Source organism: Rhinolophus hipposideros (genome assembly GCF_964194185.1).
Source record: "Rhinolophus hipposideros genome assembly, chromosome: 11".
NCBI classification, from domain to species: Eukaryota; Metazoa; Chordata; class Mammalia; order Chiroptera; family Rhinolophidae; genus Rhinolophus; species Rhinolophus hipposideros.
In genome coordinates, this window is record NC_138057.1 from 76,301,138 (window position 1) to 76,319,274 (window position 18,137).

The window sequence follows — 18,137 nt, forward strand, 5'->3', positions numbered from 1 at the left end:
ACGTTAGTACATGATGTATAATTTAAGTCAGAGATGAAAGAGTCCCCATCAAAAACAACCCCTTCTTTCTAGGCGTCCCTTAATTACCAAACCAGAGGTCTGAGTAGGGGCAGGACGCCCAGCTGCAGAATGTCTGAAGGAAACTGGAAGGCCAGCCCCTCTCCTCCTGGCACCTGGAGAGTTTGCCTCCAGAATAATGGAGGATGAGACAGCCCAGGACTAGCCCCACACCCGTCCTGGGCCTTTGCTCTGATGTCATGTCTGTTGGCGGCCACGGCCCTAGGCCCTGTACCTCACTGCTTCCATGGCACCCCTTCTCTCCACTGTGCGTTCCCATGACCGCGTGGACTGAAAGCTTACCCCTCAGGCCTGATAACAGACATTGCCTCTCCGGCACTGAGCCTCGGCTGGCCCCCTCTCACAGTGCTTTCGACCCATCAGGTACACCCAGTGCACCCAAGCCAGTCTCAGCCTCACGGCCCTGCCCCACAGCGGCCCAGTGCTGGCAGCCGTGTGCGTGGTTCGCATGGGAACACGTGAACTCTGAGTTCCCCAGAGTGTGATGTGCACTCCCATGGTCCTCACGATTTTCAATGGCACGTGGGTAACCTCTCTTACTTTGATAGGTATTTCTCTTAATGTGATTAGCTCATCGAATCCATGATTTTGGTCCAGAACTTTAAGTACAAAATAATATAGTGACCCAGCAATTCCATTCCTGGGTGTATACCCAAAAGAATTGAAAAGACGTGTTCAACCACAAACTTGTATATGAATGTTCATAGTGGCACTGTCACAATAGCCGAAGGGTGGAAACCACCCAAATGCCCACCAGCTGATGAACAGATAAAGCAAATCATGGTTTATGCATACAATGGAATATTACTCAGCCATAAAATGGAATAAAGTACTGGCATACACTACCACACAAGACCCTGGAAACAGTAGGCTAAGTGCAGGAAGCCAGACACAAACCGCCACATAACGATTCCGTTGCTGTGAAATGGTGCCCATTGTCAGTAAATTCACTGAGACAGAAAGTAGATTAGTAGTTGCCTAGACTTGAAGGAGAGGGGAGCAGGGAGTAAATGGATATAGAATTTCTTTTCGGCTTGATAAAAATGTTCTGAAAAACCATAGTGGTAATGATTGCATAACATCATGAGCATACTAAATGTCACGGGTGGTAAATTTTACATTGTGTGTATTTTACCGCAACAAACATGTAATACTGTAGGTGCTATGTTGGCAAATATCGCGACAGTGATGTATAAATGAGTAAAGTTAAAATAACATTACAGTAAACAAAGCAAGCTAAGAACTAGCCCTCGCACCCCAGGGAGGTTCTGTTTCATTACTGAAATCTACTTGGCTGGAGGGAGGACCAGCTGACCGGCCAGTGTCTGCCTGGGGACAGCCGCTGCCTGGCACCAAGGAAAGCACTTGGCCTGATCTCACTGCAGCCGCACAGCAGCCTTCCAAGGAGCTGCCCTTATTCTCCCCATTTTACAGACGGGGAACCTGGGGCCACAGTGCTGGTCAGTGGCAGAGCCCAGCGGACAGGCACACCTACCCACTGGGCCCTGTGGCAATCCGCATTTTTTCACCCAGGGCTCTTAAGAGGCATCCCAATTGGGTTGTCACCTACTAGTGACACCTGCTACGCTTAGTTTTCAAAAACTGGGCAGTTGCTTTCCTGAAACTCATTTCTCCTCCGGTGCCTTTCTCACAGGGCTGAGTGGCCCCATGGGACCAAACCCTTGGCTTTCTGACTCCTGCCTGCGAGGGCTGTAGTCACAGCGGTGCAAGGAGGCTCAGCAAGTGGGTTCGCCCGCAGGCAGCCTCTGAGCGGTGGTTCTCAGACCAGGAGGAGCCTGGGATGGGGGGCTCTCTGTAGATGAGCTGGAACTGCTGGTGCCATTAAAGGCATAACAATCATCATTGAATGAGACTTGTGGCATACGCTACCTCTTTCCAGGGGTGTGACCTTAGACAAATTGCGTAACCTCTCTGTCCCTAACGCCTTCATCTATAAAATGCTACCTGTAAGTGGCATTGACCCAAATGGAGGGCCGTACTTCTTTGTTGTTCTTACCATTGCAGTGCTTATTCAGTGATCACTTGTGCAGTTACTTGTTTACTGTGTGGCTCCTCCTCTAGGCGCAAAGGCTGTATTGGTCGTGTTCATGCAGTGTCCCTGGCCTCTGGTAGCATCTCGGTCAGTGTTTGTTGACTGAAAGAATAAATGAATGCCTGAAAAGCGCTCGGCACGTCGCCAATGGTAATAGATGTTGTCATCAGTGTTATAATTGTCATTATTATTGTTCCAGGGGATAGTAAAGGCTTGCATACGATAGCTCTGATTCTCAAGGCAGCCTTGCACAGTTGGAATTATGGAACAATGGAAACTGAGATTCAGATAAATTCAGTAATTTGCCCAAGTCCCATAGAACAGCTGACAGTGAAGCCCATAACCCATGTCATTTGTCAGTCGCTGCAACACCCCAAGTCCCTTCACACAAACCGGGAAAGGTCTGGGACAGAAAATTCTACTTTCTGAGCACACATATCTTAGAAAAACAGAGCATTTTGTGGGAGGCAGCGCTGTTCTCACCATTTTGACCGATGAGAAATTATGGTTGCCAGAAGATAAGCAGCTTTCCGAGGCTGCTGCCCTCGGGGTGCAGCAGGACCCTCCAGCTATGAGCCACAGCCTGGGGCTCTCCCCGCTACCACTCCAAGGAAGAGAGGGCGGGCCAGAGCACAGAGCCCGCTGCAGAGCCTGGCAGAGACAGTGCTCAGCAAGTGTTTGGTGAATGAACGAATGGATGCATGACTGACCAAATGAACGAAGGAGCAGATAAATGAGCAAACATGCTGTGTGCCTGGCACTGCTGGCTTGCGCATAATATCTCATTTAATCCTCCGAATGGTTGCACATCTGAGGTGGGAGCAGATGAGGAGATGGGGCCCAGAGGGCCACCTGGTAGAGTGGGCGTTCAGACCCGCAGCTCCCTACTCCATGAGCTGTCTTGAAGAGGAGAGAGGCTTTCCGGGCACTGGGAATCCTCTTCTCCAAACAAGACAGCCCCTTACAGCTCCGGCGGAGGCAGAGGCCAGATGGGAGGCAGGCGCAGGGAAGAGTTGTTCTCCAGGCGGTCACATCCTTGTTCAGCCCCCGCTGCGTGTGTGATAGCATGTGAGGGCCTGGCAGAGGAGGGGGCAGTGGGGAGGAGTGAAGATGCGGCCCAGGTCTTTGTTTCTCTGTGGACTGGGCCTGCCAGACAGTTTGTTCTGCTAATGTCATCATCATCGCTCTAACCTTTCTTGAGCAGTGACCTTGTTCGGGAGGGACATACAGACTCCTCAGCTCATTCCGTCTCACCTCCACATGAGGGAGGCATCACTGTTGCCCATCCCCTGCCACTGGGGGCAGAGGGGCAGAGAGACTGTTCCGAGGTCACTGAGACCAAGTCAGGGGTAGAGTCGTCCTCCCACCAGACTGCCTGGCTCCAGAGCCCCCACGCTAAGTGGCACCAATGGGACTGGCTTCCCAGGCTGACCTCCAGAGGACTTCCTCCATGGAGCAACTGCTGCTCCAGAGGGCGGCCGTCCTGCTTCCAAGCCCAACCCATGCACACTGGCCAGCACTGGTGTGTCTCAGAGGGCTGTGTCCTGAGGTTCATGGCTGAGGCAGGGCTGACACCAGACTGGACGCCTCTTACTGAAGGAAGCATTTGGCTTTGGAGGCCTTAGCCCAGGGATGTGGCTGAGCTGGGGCCCATGAGCCACTTGGAGTGAGGTTTGGTGGGGCTTAAATCAGACTTTTCTGCCTGAGCTCTTGGTAATCCACATGGAACTAGGTCCTGTTCTAGCGTGGACCTGTTTCTACTCCATGAGAGGACATCTGCCCCTCCGTGGGCGGGGCCTAGGACTCAGCCTTCAAGTCCTGGACTAAGGGTCTTGGCGGGCAGGCACCAGAACGGAGAAATTCACAGCTGAAAGCTGGTCCCTCCAACCCACCCAGCCATGGCTGGGACGTCGAAGGAGCATGGTTTGGGGCCAGCCAGGCTTCGATTCAAATCTTGGCTTCTCCAACTACTGGTCAAGAGACCTTTGAAAAGTCACCATCCCTTTCTCAGCCCATTTCCCCCTCTAGAAGAAAGGTTAATGATGCTTTCCTTGAAGTCCTGTGGGTGGATGAGCTGAGGAGATAGGTCTAAGGCTCAGAGCACACGGTCTGGCTCAAGGTCACCCCACAAATGGTAGTGCCCCCGCCCCAGCTCCGCAGGCTTTGCATGTCATGTGCTGTCCTGCAGGACCAGTACGAGGAAGGGCAAGGCGGGGCCACACCATGGGTCAGAGCCCAGACTCCAGAGTGAGACCTGAGGTGCAGTCTTGGCTCTGCTCTCATTCGCTGTGTGATCCTGGACAAACAACTTAGCGTCTCTGAGCCTCACTTCCCTCTTCTGTAAAGTGAGGATTCCACGTGATTGTGCAGGGGCAGCTCTTAGCTCAGCGCCTGGCACATAGCAGGAGCTCAATGCCCATGAGCTCGGTTACCAGCATTCACTTGCCCAGGGCTCCTGCTCTCCTCCTCTTATTCCAGGGCCGTATTGGAGCCCCTCTCTCCACCCTGTGTATGGACAGACTCTGGGTCACCAGGGAGTCCTGCTGAAAGTAAGATCCAGGCCAGATTCCTGTCAGGAAACCCTGATCGAAGTTGGGGGGGGGGCAGACCTTTGCCCAGAGCAGCGCCCACAGAGGTCTGGGAAATAGGACATTTGCAAATTACTCTTCCTTCACCATTGCCCTGAGGCGGACTTTTCACTTTAGCTGAGATGAGCTTTTTCAGCCTCCATGTGGACCTTCTTACTGGGGTCCCCAGGCTACCTGCCTACCCTGCCCCACTTCTGTCAGCTCCAATCCATGGCCAAGCACAGGTTCCTGCCTTCCGGGTGCCTGGTGCTTAGAGAGTTGGCGGGAAGCACCCACACCCTATACTGGACTTGACAGAAGTGCTGCTCCCTGTGCTATCACAGGCCCTCACCCTCAGAGCTTGTCCGTGTCGTCAGGTCTGACACAGCCATAAAAGCCACCGAGAGCTTGCTTTCTGACCCAGCCGCTGGGCGACATCTGCGGGAGGGGTTCTGGCTTCACAGACTGCTGACGAGGGAGTGTGGCTGAGCATGTGTCGTCTCTTAATAGCGCGTCCAGAGGCTGGCGTTTTCTGTGGCCCTCAGTCTGCAGTGGTGAAACAACCCCATAAATTTATGTGGAAAAAAATGTGCATTGACCAAATTTTATGGCATCCAAAATCATACATTGAGTCTCTGGATCTTTATACTTATGTACCATAATTACTAGGGGACAATGTTTTTCTTCTTAAAAAATCAAAGCAATTGACAAATGACCAGATGTCCACTAGCATTTCATGAATAAACAGTCCTTCCTGCCTTCCTCCCACAGGAAGCAGTTGCCATTATCGCCATTGTGTGGGTCTGGTGGAGTGTCAATTGCAGTTAGAGCACAGAGAATGGGGCTCCTACGAGTCACTTGGAGGGGCGGGTCACTTTTATGTTTTGGGGAGGTGGTTGTTTTTTTTTCTTTTGCCTGGATCTTTGCAAGACTTTTTTTTTTTTAATTCAAGCATTTATCCAGGATGTGTCCGGGGTGGATCTCCTTCTTGGGACCTGGTACACGGTCCTTGGGAAGATGCCCTTCCCTGAGCCATCTCACTGTTCTCGGTCCCCCTAACCCCTGATATCCTTTCTTCCTTTGCCCTTGTCCTTGGCATTGAGGGAGACCCTGCCAAGTTGGCCCTCCACACCAATGATGCGCGCTTCCCATTTCGCTCCTTGCTGCCTCTGATGTTGTTTTTTTAATTCTTCTGCCGTGTTTTTACTTTCCTTTCATTCTTTCCTCATCCCGTACATCTCTCTTGCTGTCATCCCCTTGCAGTTTTATCTCTGACCGTCCTCTCCTGTCACGCCCTCATCTTCTTGTACTGATTGAAAAGAGCTTTGTCTTGAAACTTTCTTCTGGATCCTGGGATAGACCGTTCTCCTGTCTTAGCTTCTTCTCCATGCAGACCAGATCCCGTTATTTGTCAGCATTTTTCCATGTGCCCTTGTTGTATTTCCTTTCCTCTGTGTGTTTCCTTGAACATGGCAAAATCTGGCATCTCCAGGATTCATCAGAGCATTTGGGTTTCCCTCTGGACAGACTCCACTTCTTTCCTGGGGGTAGCAATCTGCATACAAATGTGAGAAGATTGGGGGGTGGAGGTGGGCGGGAATACCCCACTGCAGCATTCAGCCCCTCACTCAGGCCGGTGTCTAGTTTTGTGTAGAACTAGAAACTGGATCTGAGGACAGGCCCTGAGGGGCACAAAATTGTCTGCATTTCAAGAGATAAAGTCCAGATTCACTCAATTTCTTTTCTGTACATCCACCTGTAGTATGTTCCACTTCTTCCTAGGGTCTATAGTAGGTCTATCTATCCATCAGTCTTAGTCGTGAGGTGGGTTTCATCTTTTCTATCTACAGAAATTTTAGTGAGAATTCAGGGGCGGCTCTGTGAGGAACTGGGTAGTCACTGGAAGGTTTCCGGAAACAGGCATATACCCCGGGCACGCTTTATCCAGATGGTGTGCTAGTCCCTTCCTTGTGTGTCATCTCCCAGTCTTCACCTGAGCTTTGTGAGAAAGTTACAGGCCGTTTCTTCATTTTCCAGCTGTAGAAAGCAGTTGAAAAACTCACACAGGATCACGCTGAACAAACGAGTGACAATGCCAGAATTTGAACACAGATGTCTTAGGTTTTAATATCATTCCTTTCATGTCTGTACTGAGCTATGAGCATCTCATATAACGGAGTAGATAAGAGTGTGGGCCCTAGAGACAAACGACCTGGGCTCAATCCGATCTCTGCCATGTATGTGCTGAGTGACCTTGGGCAGGTTACTTAACATCTCTGGAGTTAAGTAACTAAGGCAGTGGGGAGGAGATTAATGAACCCCATGAGAGTTAAACACACGACGAACCCATTTCTGTCTCAGGTGCCTGGTTCTCCCCTGTACCCGTCTCTAGAATGTGGGAGGCAGTCAGTGAATTTTTGTAGCATTGATGTCTTTTCATGATTCCGGTGGACATCACGGAGTGGGCCGGTTCCGAAGCACATCACCCTGTGCCCTTGCAGCTCCCTTCTCCCCACAGTGACCTGCCACCTTCCTCTGTGCTCCCACCACTGCTGATTGGTCAGCAGATATGTTTCCTGCCACATTGACCTCGCTCGTCCCTGCACAGCATCCCCTGATGGTGTAGCCAGGAAGGTCTCGGTGAGGTGGCATGGGCCCAACGTCTGCTGGAACCGCAGTGAGCTGTGAAAAAGGGGAGGAGCCAGGGCTGAGTAAAGCTGGTGCTGTAGAACCAACCAGAGTAGAAAGCTGGGTCTCAAGGACGTGAGAGCTTCTTGGGGGTCAGGTTTTTTGAATCATTTCCCAAGGTTGTTGAGTCTAGCAGCCAGGGGAGAGGCAGCACAAGGGTGAGGTGGGCCTTGCAGCGTGACCCCAGCCAGTGACACCTGCTCTCTACCCTCCCTCCATCCCACTCAACAGGCCCAATCCCAGGCCAGCAAGCGTCCCCTGCTGGTGGGGCTGAGTGCTCTCCTGCCCTGCTGAGACCGGTTCACAGGCTGGGTGGGAGTAGCTCTGCCTGCTGGCCCAGACTGTGGAGTAGGGCTGGAAAAGGCTGGGCTAGCCCTGGACCAGCGGCATCTAGCTGGGTTGAGTGCCTCTTGTACCCAGTGTGTCTTGGAGAAGGGCGGAGCCGACAGAGATGGCCCCCACTGTGGAGCAGGGGGAGCCCCTGGTCCCTGAAAGCCCGTTTTCTAGGATAGTCCTGTGGGGACCCGAATCCTGCCATCCCGATTGAGCAAGGCAGGGAGAGATCAAAACACACAAGTAAGTCAGTGGTCAGACGCCTTCTTACTCCAGAGGAGCCCAGGGAGCCTTTCAGTGTTTCATTTCAGCAAAATCAGAAAAGAATTTGCTTTCAGAAAGAGAAGATCAGTTTGGATCTAGCCAACCCTCCGGAAATCTATTGCTTGTTTTCCCGAGAATGCAGGATTTGGTGATGGGGGCTTAGAATGTGGTTTTCGTTACACTTTCCATTGAGTAATGACCAGACCTGACAGTGTTGCCTTTGCCTCCATTCCTTTTTGTTACACTTAAAGACTCGGTTAAGTGTGGTCACAGATACATGCGCAAATTAGTGGAAATGGAAAATACTTTGGTGACTGAAGCAGCCGGCCGGCCATGAGCTCACCCTCTGGCCAGGATCCTGGTGTCCGCGGACGTCCAGGGAGCCTTTCTGTGCACAGTAGCGAATCTCTGAGCCAGGCTTGGAAAGACAAGCTCCGGGTGTTTTCCTTGGCACATGGGCAGTCTCGGTTCTACCCAATATGAGGCAGGTTTCTGAGGCTTTCACTGGGGGAATCATCTTGCATTTCCTTTTGGTGACGTTAGCTACTCTGGAAACCCTTTGTAGCACTCAGAGAAATGCGGGTATTTAGCTTGGCGATATCAGGACACATGGCTGACCCTAAGAGGGACTGTGGAGTGAGGTACCTGGCCACTACGGCTCCTCTTCCGCTGACCCGTGGAATTTCAGATGTCAGATTGAAGAGTCATGTGTGTGCAAGTAAAGGTTCCACATCCAGTCGTTCCCCCAAACGTTTTTTGAGCCCCTCCTCTGTGCTAGGCTTGGTGGTAGACCCTCGAGGTGGATAAGACACAGTCTGTGCCCTTAGGGAGTGGGTAATAAATGCTGTCCTTGAGAAAATGGCACCCTGCTCGGAGTACCCAGGAAGAGCCAACTACCCTGTTTTCTCGAAAATAAGACCTAGCCGGACAATCAGCTCCAATGTGTCTTTTGGAGCAAAAATTAATATAAGACCCGGTATTATATATTTTATATTATATTGTATTATATTTATTATATTTATTATATTATGTATTATATTACATTATATTCTCGGTCTTATAGTAAGCTAAAACCAGGTCTTATATTAATTTTTGCTCCAGAAGACACATTAGAGCTGATTGTCTAGCCAGGTCTTTATTTTCTGGGAAACACGGTAACAGCCAGAGAAGGAGGTCTAGTGGGCCAGGGGAGGAAACGCCTCTGCTGAGCTCAGAGGCACAAAGCAGAAGGCTGGTTCAGGGAACTGTGAGCGGTCCATGCGGCCAGAGTATCTTGTAAGAAGAGAGTGGGAGAAGAGGCCAGAGATGCAGGCATGGGCCGGACCCAGAAGGCCAGGAACACTTGCCCACTGGGCACAGAAAGTCGTTGGGTAGTTTGAAGTTGGGGAAGAGCAGTCTGATTGGGTTTTCGAAAGAACATAGGGTGGAGGAAAGAAGGATGGGAGGGAGGGATGGAGAAAGGAAAGGAGGGAGGGAGGGAAAGAGGGAGGGAACAAAGATCTTGATCTTTTATATTTCTAAAAGTAATACGTGCCGTAACTGAAGGCTGAAAAAATATAAAATTGTATAAAGCAGAAAATGACTCTAAAATTCTGTTCCTAAAAATGGCTATCATTAACAGATTAGGTGATACATTTTCTTCCTCTCTGTTTCTCATAAAATCATACCTGATTTTTTTCATTTAAAAACACATCATGGATATCTTTAAATGTTGATTCTTAGAAATCTATTTTACTCTTTTCATAACTGCATCATATTCCTCTACTTGATAAAAAACATTTTATCTAAACCATGCAATTTTTCACAATTATAAATTACAAACTATGGTGCAGTGAATAGCCTTGTTTATTTTGCCAATTTGTAGGAGTATTACTGTAGAATAAATTTCTGGAAATGGAATTGCTCGATCCTGGAAAACACATATTTGAAAGTTTTGGTAGATACTGCAAGTTCTCCTCCCAGAAGTTTCTATTGCTTTGTACTACGTTCAGTCTTGTATAAGAGGGACTGTTTCCACACACTCTGGTCAGCACCGAGTGTTATCAACCTTTTTGACCTATGCCGGTATAAGTGGCACAAAAGCAAAACATACAAACAGAAACTTGTTTTAATTTCTACTTCCTTGATTATTAGTGAGGCTTGGGCGTCTTTCACATCCTTATCGATCATCCTCTGAAACATTATTTGCCTTTATTATAGGAGGTCTTTATATATTAGAACTATTGACTACCTTTCAGTTGCAAGTATTTTTCCTGTTTTGACATTCGTGTTTCAACTTCGTATAAGGTATTTGCTTTGATCCTGCAGAAAGAAGTGTGAGTCTTTTTCATGGCTTGAGTTTTGTGTCACACTTAAGCTTTTGTGTACCCCAAGATATAAAAAGGTTCTCCTATGTTTTATTCTGAAACTTGTTATTTAGATTTCAATCCCTAATTCATCTGGAATTTGTTCTGTTTTTAAGGAATGAAGTAGTAGACGCCCAGCTTTATGTTTTCCTACATGGATAATCGTTGGTCTCAATATCATTTATTGAAGGACCCATTCTTTCCCTATTGATTTAAAATGTCCCTCTATCTTTCACTAAATGTCCCTATCCACATGCATCTGTTGTGAGTTTCCCCACTCTGTGTCATTGGTTTGTCTGATTCTGTAGCGGTGGCACACTGCTTAATGAAAATGTTCTATTTTCATGTATTTACTCCTCTATTTACTCTATTTACTTTGAAGTCAATTCTGGAATTATATGAATTCTATACATTAATTAGGATAATCCCCCTGTGTCATTTTTCTTTTCAAAAATGTCCTGTTTTTATTCCCAGTGAGCTTTGAAATCAATTTTGGACTCATGAAATTCATATATTAATTAGGCAATAATTGACATCCTTACAATGCTGAGTCTTCCCATCTAGGAGTATTGTTTATTTCCTCATTTATTTATATATTCTTTCATATCCTTAAGATATGTTTACTTTATTCGTTTTTACTGTCATTATCAAAATGTTACATTCTCATTGTGACAACTAAAATAGAGAGTTATAGAGAAAAAGTTCATACTTGTAAGTATTCTGCTTTTATTTCAGTAAAGTAGGTTCTTCAAAGAAGAATTAATAAACCCAGGATATGTGCATATTTAATTTTAATAAATGTTATATAATTTTTCTATCAAATAAGTTTTACTTATATAGATCTTAAATGTTTCATTTTAAGTTTACTCCCAGGGGTTTTATAGTTTTATTTTTACTGTACATGCTCTCTTTTCCCCCTATTTTCTAACTGATGATTGCTGGTATATAAGAATGCTATTGATTTATGTATATTTACTTTGAATTTAACTCTCTTGTTTAGTACTGGATAGTTTTTCATTTCGCTATCCTAGATTATCTAATTATATAACTAATATAACTAATTCAGTTGCTTGAAAATAATGACAATATTGTGTGTATCTTTAATATTTATAACATATTTCTTTGTCTTATCTCATTGGCTTGTGCTTCCAGAATAGTATTAAATGATAGCAGTATGGCAGGTATTCTTGACTTGTTCCTAATACTAGGATTTCATCTTAAGAACATCGTTTTAATTTTTCTGACGTGCATTCTTTATCACATTAAGGATGGCTGTTCCTAGCTCAGTACTTTATCAGGAATGGATATTAAAGTTATCAATGACTTTCCAGCATCTCTCAAGATCATTTATTGAAATGTCATTGCACTCCTGTAATTAAACCTATTTGCTTTATTAATCTTTAACACACTGCTAATTCAATTTGCTAATATTATTTTAAAACACTGGTGAGTTTTACTTACTAATGTTTTACTTGGAACCTATGGATCTTTATTTATTAATGAGATCCGTCTTTTTTTATGCCATTTCTGTCAGGTTTTGGTATAACAATGATGCTGAAGTCATAAAAAGCACTACAAATATTTCTGACTTTTTTATTCTCTGGAATAATTTAAATAATATCAGTTTTTCTTTTAAGATTTTACGGATGGGTTCCATAAAACCATTTGGATATTGTACTTTTTAATTATAGTATCTTTCTCAATATTGTTGCTATTTTTCTCTTTATTGAAAGTTTTTGTCTCTTCTTGAGACAATTTTGGGAAGATAGATTTCCCTAGTAAGCACCCATCTCATCTAGATTCTCAAATATGTTGCAATAAAAATTACATACCACCATTTTCACATCTCCTCCATATTTGAAATCATATTCTCTCTCTCATCCCTAACATTATATATCTGTGTTTTCTTTTCTCCTTCTCCATCACACATACCAAAGGACTGTCTACTTTGTTGACTTCCAAAGAACCAACTTACTTTTTGAAATTCATTATTTCTGCTTTTATATTTTCAATTGTTTTCTCCTACCTTCTTTTGCTTAGTTTTGTTCTTTCTCTAGTTCTCTATAATGAACACTAAGTTCATTTCTTTTTTTATATTTCATAATTATTAATATAAGCAGTTGAGGCTATGGATTTTTATCTGAGTAGTTATGTGGCTTTGACTACATCCCATATGTAAACAGTGTGTTATTTTAATTTCAGTTTCTTCTTTTATCTCTGAAGTGGAATGTTTTTTTCTTCCCCAAATGGTTCATTTTTACCCCTGGGGCAGGGGAGGAAGTGGAATCGCTCTAGACCTACCAAAACCGCGTGGATTCTGTGTGGGAGGTACGATTTCCCCCAAAGGAAAAGAGAAGACTATTTTCAAAAGAATGGGGAGTGGATGTTAGACAGACGAAAGTACCAGTTTCTTCTGTATTGTCAATAAAGTTGTTAAAGGATTGAATGAGATAATACATGTAATTTACTTAGCAGAGTCCAGCACAAAACAAGCCCAATAATAATGAGATTAGTGCCCTCTCCTCATGCCCTTTCTCACTGATGATCAGAATACCAACGTGTACTGTGTGATCCCACAGCTCTCTAGGAAAGCATTTGCAAATAGTAGGTTACCCCATCGCATCTGGAGATTACCAGGTACGCCCCATGGAATGAGAGGACCCATGACTGTGTCCTGATTTCACCTTGAGGAGCCAGGAGGAGATTTGACTCCCCCGGACCCCAGATTCTCGGCCGGCTGTGGGACTTTGCCCACCCCACGTGCCTCTGTGATTCATGAGCCTCCACACCATGAAATAAACGAGGCCATGTGCTCCTCCAAGAAACGTGGTCTCTGACCACCTGACATGTGACTGCCTGGGCCTGCCCTCTTTCTGCAGACCTGGGAAACATTTGTCTCAGTGTCCTTAAGCTTCCAGCACATTGTACATAAGGAATATTCTTTCAGTGAGGATTTTTTTCCTGCAGTCTGTGTTTTGCATGATTGACATTAATTAGCAGGTACTAATTAATACTCACAGCCTTCTGGCATCTTGACAGGGGTCCTGAGCCACATGCTGAGACCTCCTCCTGCAGTACATGGAATTGCTTTGTACTCTCTTAAAAAAAAGGAAAAAAACCTAATGAGCTGCTGCTCTGTTATTTCATTTGGAATTTATCAGGACAGTTTATGTGATCAAACCACACAAGTATAGTTCTGGGGGCCAGCCCTCCTCATTTCTGAAATTTGAAAGTGATCTTTTTAAGGCAGAGCAGGAGAACATGGAAAAAAGTCTTTCATCTCAAACTTTAAAAGAGAGAGAGAAAGAATGGAAAGAATAAAATGGAAATGTGGCATATTTTTATGCTGTGGAGGGCTTTTTTCCCCTCAACACAGCAGAATTTTCCTTATTAAATAGATAGCTGTGTGAGAAAAACCAAAACCAGACTCGGGATGGAAGTGAGACGGGTGGCGATGGGAGAAACAAGAGAGCAGTGAGTTTCTGGGCTTGCGGTGAAGCCCGGGTGCCAACCATGGGCTTTGGCTCTGGGAGGCCAAGAGGACCCAGCTTCAAGTGGGCTCCGCTCCATGGAGCATGGTGTCCTGCAGCGTAAGAGAAGGTGTCTGTTCAGGAGAGCACCTCCTTTGTCAGCATGGCACCCCCTCCTCGGGGCCGGGGTGTCTTGTGGACAAACCCTGGTGGGGGGCCTGGATTCACTGTCAGGAAGAGGGTTTGGCCACATGCCCCTGGGGTTGGGATCAGCCCAGCTGTGGAGGGCATCTAGAGCGAGCAAGCTGAGGGCTACTTGCTCCCGGCCCTGAGGCTCTCTGCCCCACCATGGCAGTCTGGTTGGCACTTCTGTTGCAGCCACAGCAGTGACACCAGCCCCTGTATGGGGCATGGTGGCTGGGACTCTTGTCCCTGTGCCAACCAGTGACTCCCATTCCCTAGGGCTCGGCATGGCTCTCTGTGCCAAACCTTTAGAGTCAGACATGCCTGAATTCAAATTCTGACGCCCCCACTTGCAAGCTGTGTGATCTTGGACGAGTCACTTTTCCTCTCTAAGGTCCCATTTTGTAATCCGATACAATCAGGCCAGCCTTTCCTGTCGCGGAGTGGCTGTCACTGTTACGGTTGCTTCCTCCAATGCACCTGAACCTCCCAGCCTGGCCCCCGCCCCTGACACTGCTCAGCTCCATGGCAGCCAGGGCCAGCAGCTGGCCCACTTGCTGTCCGTCCCAACAAGGCCAATAACACAGTGTCATCTGCTGAGGTAACTGTATAAATAGGAAAGGAGTTGAGCTGTCCCGGCTGTGCTGCCCCAACCCAGATAGAAGCTCCCAGTGGCCCGTCTGAGGTGGGTGGCCAGCACGCGCTCGGCATCTGGGCGCCATCCATGGTTATGGCAAACCCAGCCAGTGCACCCCTCCCATGGGCTGCTCCAAGTGGGGCCTCGCCATGGAGCCAGGCTCGAATCAGCTTAGCTGCTTAGGCATCTCAGTGGTCCAGGCCCTGAGCCAGGAGACTCCTCACGACCGCCATCATTATCCCCGCTCATAGTCAAGGAACTGAGGTCCTGGGAGGTGAAAAGGCTTGCCTGTGGCCACCCAGCTGGGAAGCGGCAGAGCTCAGGTTCCGAGTCTCCTGGCTGTAAGCCCCACACTCTCCCACTCACAACACAGCTGCCTGTCACATGGCAGAGCTGGCAGGGCCTCCAGGCCTGGGTGGGCCCACTGAGGATGGGCCCTGGACAGATATGCCATGATGCATGCCAAGGGGGCAGTGGCAGGAGGTGGAAGATATAGCAGGGGGAGGTGGCCGCAGTACAGCCGTGAGCCCTCTTGGAGTGTGTTGATCCCAAAGGAGAAAGCAGGCTGGGGACCTCTGGCTTCAGCTCACTTCACAGCTGCCAGGCACCAGAGGACTGGCTGGGGTAAAAGAAGGGCTAACAACATGGCAGCCTCGACAGACCTGTATTCAAATCCTGCCTCTGTCACTTCCCAGCTGTGTGGCCTCAGATAAGCAATGCAACTCTCTCAGCTTCAGTTTCTTCTCTCTAAATAGAGATGAATCCTCCCTGACAACAGTGCCGTTGTTATGAGTCCATCTCTCGGCAAAGCCTTTAGCTTAGGACCTGGCACGTAGTAAGTGCTCAGTTTTATTATTATCATCACCTGACTTTCTTCAGCTATAAAATGAGGGTAATAATGTACTTCATAAAGTTATTGTATGGAATAAATAAAATATGCCTTCATTCATGCTTTTCTTCTTTCAATTAATGTTTACCAAGCAGCTCCTGTGTACTCTGTTCCAGCCGCAGCCGACTGAGTTGGTGGAGCGAGACACACTTCCTACTTGGAGGGGCTTTAAGTCTGACGGGAAATCAGACAGTAGATGCATGAATGATACAAATAAGTACGTAATTGCAGTTGTGGTGAGGTCTGTGTATAGGCTTAGCACAGCACTGGCCAGTACAAGTGGGAACTGGCTCTTTTATGATTTCATCATGAGTTAGGCTTTTAAGTATTTCTGGTTACAGACTAATAATACGGAAAAGATTTCCCTGGATATGCGCACTATTAACTGTGGAAGATTTGCTGCTTTTGGAGTTTTTGTTGTGGGAGTGAAAGATTGTTTATATGGAGGTTGTGCCCAGAGGTTACGGAGGACCAAGGTCGCCCGGGTCCCTGGGTCTAGGAGGCCTCCCTGGGAGGTCCCCTCAGCCCTCGGCACACTGTGGCCTTGGCCGGTGTGCTCCAATGCCAGGAGTCACCAGGTGCTGGAGGCGGCATACTTTGTGAAGGTGGGTAATGAACACTCGGGCAGTGGAATTTGCTCTTATGAAGCAGTGAGCTCCTCGTGCGCCCAGGGGCTGGCAGGGGGACATGGTGTGTGGCTGGGGTAAAAGAAAGGCTAGCAATACGGCAACGCTTCAAAAGCAAGTTCTCCTGGCTTCTGTTTGTAGAGCCAGGAACCTGAGAGGAAGCAGAGGGGCCCGCACCTGTCCTCACAGGGCGGAATAGGACGAGGCTTCCACACTGGGGGTGTTATTGGAGACAAGGCAGTTTCCCATGTGTTTCTGATGGCCAGTGAGTGGACAGGAACATGGGCGCTGGAGCCAGACAGCTCTGGGTTCAAATCCTGCACGCTCACTGTGAGGCCTTAGGCAGGTTTCTTCATTTCTCTGAGCTTTGGTTTTTTTCTGTGACCCTCGGGGGGTTGATGGAAAGATCACATGAGGTAAGGAGGGTAGGTGTCCACCTTGTAGTAAATCCTCGGGAAGTGTCAGGTCTCTCCTTTCCCCATGTCCTGCTGCTCAGTGTCTCTTCCTGGGCACTGTTCACTGCGCCACTCAGAGGCAGCTGGATTCAGGTCTGCACCCAGTTCACACGTGAAACAAAGCAGCCCCATGTCCCTCATCCCATCACCTCATGCTCAGCACTGGAGATTTTCTGTTGTGTTTGAAGCAGTAATGGGATTTTCAGGATTGCCATTGCTGAATCTTTAGGGAGGTAACTGAGTTACATCTTTAAGAGAGGAGAGGAAAAACAAGGGCAAGAGAAAGAGTCATTCTGTGGATTTCAACTACTGAACTTGGAGCTTCTACACAGGAGAAATTATTTCTAAGTATTAAAATTTTGGAAATATGATGCCTTTAGAAAGAACGGAAGTGGAAATGGCTCCTCTGAGAAGTACCAGCATATGTTTCTGTGATTTAATGGTTTCCCGTCACAATGTGTAGCTATTTTAAAAGCAGATGAATGACTCATGGTATCCAGCAGCCGCGGTTTACTGTGATGGCAAGAGCAAGTCCTCTGGGGAGGCAGGCTTCAGTTTGACTCCCATCTGCATCATTTGCCAGCTGTGTGACCTGGAGCTAGTTACACATCCCTTCCGCATTTCCTTTTCCTCCTCTATAAAATGGGTTGTTGTAAGGATAAAGAACATAATGAATGTGTAAGACAGTGCCGTGCTCATCCATCCATACAAAAAACCCCCACGACTTTTACATTAAGTACCTGGTTAATTTTATTTGTAATGATTCTTAGTAGTTCAACAGTAAACTTTTAAGGCTATAAATTTTCCTCTGATTACCACTTTGGTCTGATCCCATAAATTTTGGCTTGTCATGTTCTTATTGTCTTTGAAAAGACTTTTTATTTTAGCTTTTTTGTTTTTTCTTTGAATTGAGAGTTGCTTATGAGTGTCTCTATGTGTGTATGTAGGTTTTCCAAGTGGTTAGACTTTTTTCTATATTTATTATTAAATCCTAGATGTAATGTAAGGTCAAAGAATGTGAATAATGTGACATTTACTTTTTGAAAGTTATTGAGCTTTTCTTTATAGCCTAGTATATAGTCAAGTTTTATAAGCATTCCATTGGTATTTGAAATGAATTACATTTTCATTTGTATAACACCAAGCTTGTTAATTTTGTGACTCAAATACTATAATCACATATGCACACATACACACATGTATCTATGTGCATACAAATACAAATACATACAAGCACATGTATGTATTTGTGTATATTTTTTAATGTACATACACATGCACACATACACATACAAATTCTAGAAGAGACATGCCAAAGGCCCCCTCTATGGTTACAGCTTTGTTGAATGCACTTTTCATTTCTGGCACTTTTCTTCTTTGTATACTTTGATGCAGTGTGGCTTTGTGCGTAGAAATTTATAATCATTGGATCTTCTCAATCAAATGTGCTTTTCATTAGTATCAATCACTCCTCTTTGCCTTGTTCAATGTTTTCTGCCTTGAATTCTGCTTTGCATCATACTCCTGCTCAACGCCGCCAATGTTATGG

The 18,137-nt window shown here is 46.6% G+C and overlaps 1 protein-coding gene across 7 annotated transcripts in view; it reads left to right on the forward strand.

The window, feature by feature from the left end:
• Window positions 1–18,137, forward strand: part of RALGPS1 (Ral GEF with PH domain and SH3 binding motif 1) — a 246,640-nt gene that overhangs the window by 182,605 nt on the left and 45,898 nt on the right. The gene's annotated exons all lie outside the window — the stretch shown is intronic.